The sequence below is a fragment of the Bactrocera oleae genome, chromosome 3, assembly GCF_042242935.1.
Source record: "Bactrocera oleae isolate idBacOlea1 chromosome 3, idBacOlea1, whole genome shotgun sequence".
NCBI lineage: Eukaryota > Metazoa > Arthropoda > Insecta > Diptera > Tephritidae > Bactrocera > Bactrocera oleae.
Window position 1 is genome coordinate 32,555,383 of NC_091537.1, and position 6,000 is coordinate 32,561,382.

Consider the following 6,000-nt stretch of genomic DNA (forward strand, 5'->3'; position numbering starts at 1 on the left):
GAATACGGGGATCGCAATATACATATCCATATCCAAAGTTCCATACTAATATTATAATATTATATTATAAATGTGAATGTAAGTATGTTTGTTACGCTTTAACACCGAGACCACGTAACCGATCATCATGAAACATCAAGGACATAGAATATTTGTTATTAAAATCAAATAATATTTTTTAGTTTTTTGTTTTTAAAATAATTTGAAAATTGAAAGAAATTATTTTGGCAAATATGACCACCACCGTTTTACCACCACCAACAAAAAAAAGTATCATCACGATACAGTATTAATGTAAATATGTATTCAACACTTTGTTTTTGTTAATAATTTTTGATACATACATAAATATTTAAGGGATTCAATGCGAGCGAAGTCGCGGTAAAAACTAGTATATATTAAATAAACATATAAAATTAAATACTTACTTCACCTGGGCATTTCCCGCACTCCCGGAAATTTGTTAAGGCGTAACGAGCCTTTGCCTGTTGATCCGAAATAACTTGTTTGGAAATGTTTTTATAAAAAAAAAACATAAAATAATTATATTAAAAACATTTAAAAAACAATTTACCTTTCAAAAAAACTTGTCGGTCCGTTTGACTAAAAGTTGTTAATAAATTCAAATGCCAGTATTGCTATTGAGCATTGCGTAACAGTGTTGCGCAAGCTTATTTTAAATTACTTTTTAAAAAAGAAATATATCTACCGCATTTTATACTATAAAGATATTGCAACTTCAAAACATAATTTATTTTAGAAGTCTATATATTTAAAAACTAAACTAAGAGCTATATAATAATATGGTAATTTTTTATGTCAAAAGTTGTAATAAACTATTGTAACATCGGCACAGTAACTATTTCTTGATATAAGTGCAATGATACATTTTGCTTTATTGTGTAAATGATTTATTATCACTTGTATGACAATGATAAGTTTTGCTTTTCTGATTATATAAATTATTATTACTTATAATTTCAAATTCTGTTACAATAGTTATTTCTTCCCGTCCACTCATAATTTAATTAAATTAAACATTAACATTAAATTGAATTTTCAGTTTGTCCATTAATAAGTTAATTAAAATGCTTAAAAATATGCCGCATATTTACCTATATCAACATGGTATAATATCATATATTGTTAACAGCATGAACATCACTCTATAATCAAAATTGTAAATATTTATAAATAATTATTACGGTGTTTTTTGTTATGCGCAACCCGTTTGAACCCCTCGCCACCCTAACTCGCTATGACCGCCATGTTGGTTTTATTGGCGAAACTACTGTGAATGGGACTTTCGCTACTCCCTTATACCAGAGAATGTAAAATATTGTGACGGACACGGATGATAGAACAAAATCGAATCAACGATAAACTGCCAGAAGCAACTAGTTAGCGAATTCGTACAAGTGTGTTCGCAGTCGGAAGAACTGAACGGGCGCATGCCAGCGCAGGTGTCCTCACAGTTGGAAGAGGAGGAAGCGTGTGTACCAGTACAAGGGTCCTCACAGTCGAAAGAGCTGGAACTGCGTATGTCAGGGCAGGTGTTTTAACAGTTGGAAGAGGAGGCAGCGTGTGAACCAGTAAAAGGTTCCTCACAGTTAGAAGAGCAAGAAGCTTGGATACCAGCACAAGTGTCCTTACAGTTGGAAGATCAGAAAGTGTGTATACCATCACAGGTGGAAGAGCAGCATAAAATTGAACCTGAAACGGATGACTCTTTGCAAGAAGATCCAGAATTGGAAGGTGCATTACATGAAGTGGAGTTGAACCAATGTACAACGATTGGAGAAATAACTACAGGAAGGCCAGTCACAAAATCATATTGGGCAGAGCAGTTTAAAGTTAGTGTATGGCTGCTTGCATCGAGTATGGAAAAGCGAAAATGGGCAAACCTTCCGAGTACTTATGGTTGTTCCAAGGGTTGAAATTCCTAATGTTCTTAACGTGCAGTACAAATGTCCAAGATGAGGGCACTTGAGAGACATGAAATCCTTGGAGAATTTGAAGCAAAGGTTTTATTGGAATGGTTGCCAATCAGCTATAGAAAGGATTGCGAAATATGCTGTAGCTAAAGGATCAAGGCCCAGGAGTCATGGGCAGATGAAACAGCACAATTCGCGTGCGCCAGTTGAGAAAATAGGCGTGTGTGAAGATGGTCCATTCCCCACCAATAAATTAGGAAATAGTCATGTTTTGGTAGTCAATGACAATTTCAACGAATGGCCACAAGTATACACAATTCCTAACCAAGAGACTGAACCAGTGGCGGAGGCATTCATCAACAAGTGGGTAACGAGATTCGGTGTTCCAATGGAGTTACGTTCTGATCAAGAATGGAATCTCGAGTCAGCTTTAAATCAAGGGATGTACCAGAAACTGAGTATCCGGAAAACGGATGGAATTAACTCCAAGAAGAGAAGGACGGCCAATGATGTCAGCACCAGCTTAGAAGTTGAGATGGGGACATAAAAGCTTTGTATTCGGTATCGCAAATATGTCTAATCGGGACGATCAGACTTAGGTGGAGGGCAGTGTGACGAACACTGATGATAGAACAAAATCGAATCAACGATAAACTGCCAGGAGCAACTAGTTAACGAATTCGTAGTTGCCAGAATGTTCTAGAAGCAATGTTTTGTTACAGATATACTATATAAGAGCTGCCGGAGCAAGGACAGTTCTAGTTAGAGTGTTGTCGTGATAAGAACAATTGAGACATAAGCAAGAAGTTGTAAGCTCGAATAGGTGTTAAGTTGTTGGAATTAGAAATAAAGGTAAGTGTGTGGCCATTAAATTGGGACTTTTATTTAACAATCCAGTGATCGAACTCAAGAGTGAGTTACAGGTAGACGATTTATCGAGAAATCCGTTACAATATATAGAAGGTTCACTGTGCGGCCATTATCAAAATATTTCACGTTTCGCAGGGGAACTGAAAACGATGAACGCGTTTCACCACAGAACATCAGGGGACTCAAAAATGCTAATTCCAATGTTAAGAAATATACGCTTACAGATTTGTATATTTACAATGCGCAAACGACTTAACATATAATTTGAAGATATTCTGCCTATACCTCTTAAAATTTTTGCTCACGAATCGTGCTACAAAATTAAACCGTAATAAGTTTCTTTTTAATCAACGCATTACATTTATTTTTTTTTTGTTGTATAGAAAATTTTATTTTATTTAAACAATTAATTATTCTTCCATGCTCAACCACGCATATGCGACACCTTCGGGATTGCCTCAATTATCTATTTAATGGACTGCTCCAGTTATGTCAGATTACACCTCTTTCCTGGCAAAACCCGATAAGAAAAGACCAAGCGGTCGCAAATGTTATTATACATAATATATGTATAATTCTGTGTGCATGTAAACAAGTATGAAAGTACCCATTATAATTATTTATTTGTCTACATGCAACATATGTATGTCAGTATGTACACTCATTGTTTCATGCGAAATCTCCGATGCCACGGACAACCAATGGCCGAAGCTCACGTTTTTTGTTTTCTTATCAAAGAGTCACTGTCTCGAAGGACTGACGCGACGACAAAGCGTCACAACATTGTGTTGTTGGTAGAAAATCCGAGCTTTGTTGCCAGTTTTGTCAATTTTTTTGTGTGTTTGTGGGTTTGCGGGGTTGCAACTTTTCCCTTCTAGAGGGAACATCAGAAATTTGTTCAATTTATGATTTTTAGATTTTGCCATCGTCTCGAAAAGAAGCTTGTTGGCAAACGCATCGAGGAGATGAGAGGGTGTCTGTTTTATTATTTGTTCGGCAATGTTATATATACATACATATATGTATATGTTGACATATAAATCAATGTGCGCACATATAGTGTATTGATAAGTGATAAAATTATGATTTAAATTTCTGAATCCGTACATTCAAATGCGCTTGTGCAGATTTACATACATATGATTATATAAGATTAATATGATAAAAAATGTATGGATGTATATGTTTTAATAAATTTAATCACTATTAGTAACAATTATCATACAAAACGTTTATTAGGAATGCTTATTATGTAAAAACTATATAATATTATTAAATGCTCAAACTGACTATAAATATTATTTTGAAAATTACATAATCTAATAGAGTATTATCAATTTTGCAGGCATTCATAAAAATTCGCATAATGAAATTCATATCAATGAATATGATTGCAAATAAACGTATAAAAATATAAACCAAAAGGTTAACATTCGGCTGGAATATCAATGCAAACTTCTGAGCATAATTTTCATTGAATGCTCAGCTCTGTTCACGTGCCACTGTTAAAATTTTTCCTTTCGAGCTAGCTGTGGTGAAACACGCCCATCGTATTTTGTTAGGTTTTGACAATTCACACTGGTCCGTGGTTGGACCTTCTCTATATTGTAACGGATTTCTCGATAAATCGTCTAACTATAACTCACTCTTGAGCTCGATCACTGGATTGTTAAATTAAAGTCCCAATTTAATGCTATACACTTATCTTTACTTATATTATTTACAACTTAACACTTCTTGCTCGATATTCGAGTTTTCAATAACTTTTTATACGGCAACACTCTGATTTGAACTGTGTCTGCTGCACAATCCGGCAGCCCTAATAGAGTAAATTTTTAACAAAAGTTCGCTACTGGAACATTTTGGCAACTACGAATTCGCTGTCTAGTTGCTTCTGGCAGTTTATCGTCAATTCTGATTTGTTCTGGTACTCGTGTTCGCCACATTGCCCTCTACCTAAGTATGATCGTCCCGATTAGACATATTTGCGGTACCAAACGCTGCAATCCGTTCCAGATGAACCACCTTCATTTTATTCCTTGGTCTTCCAATAGTCTGTATGCGATACACTACATCATTGAGTTGTTTTATAACCTGGTATGGTCCTTCCCAATTACACTGTAATTTGGGAGACATCCCTTTCTTTCGTTGTGGGTTATATAACAATACCCAATCGCCTTCAATAAAACCCTCAGAGTTTATTGGCTTGTCGTATTTTGCTTTCATCTTATCGCTCATAATTTTGGTGCGCTGTCTCACCATAGTATGTATATTCCTCATCTCGTCTTCTAGGATGCTATTGAATTCTTTAGTATTCCTTTCTCCGGTGGCGTTAATTCCAAATTTTAAATCAATCGGTAGTCGAAGATCATTACCAAAAATTACCCTTGCTGGAGTCTGCCCCGTTGTTTCATGTACAGCAGACCGATAAGCCATCAGGAACAAGGATATATGGGTATCCCAATCTTTCTGATACTTGTCCACAACTTTCCTTAAATGTTCTTCCAAAGTTCGATTGAATCGTTCTATAATGCCATCGGACTGCGGATGTAGTGCAGGTGTACGTTTTCTCCGGATACCCAGCTTCTGGCATATCTCCTGTATTAGAGCTGATTCAAAATTTCTTCCTTGGTCAGAATGTAATTCTATTAGAACACCATATCTCGATACCCAATTGTTGATGAATACATCCGCTACTGTTCCTGCCTCATGGTTTGGAATTGCGTCTACCTCTGGCCATTTGCTGAAATAGTCCATGACTACCAAAACATATCTGTTTCCTAATTTACTGATAGGAAATGGTCCAGCTACATCCATGGCTACTCGCTCAAACGGCGCCCCTGAGTTGTACTGCTTCATCTGACCATGTCTGATGTTAATGGAATCTGCTGGCTCTCTGTTGTTATCACTCATCTAACGTTGTACTTATTATCGTAACCGATCATAAGTGGTACTTCCATATTTCTATAGGACATAATCCTGTTTTTCATGTCAATTTTGATTCCTTGATTCGCTAGAAAGTCTACTCCAATTATGACTTCGTCAATGATATCTGTCACTATAAAATTGTGTAACACGGCTGCCTTTCCAAATACGATCTCGCACGTTACCTTGCCGAGAACTAGGGTATCTTCTCCAGTTGTAGTACGCAACTTTGCCCCAGCTAACGGTCTCACTTCTTTCTCAACCAGATCAG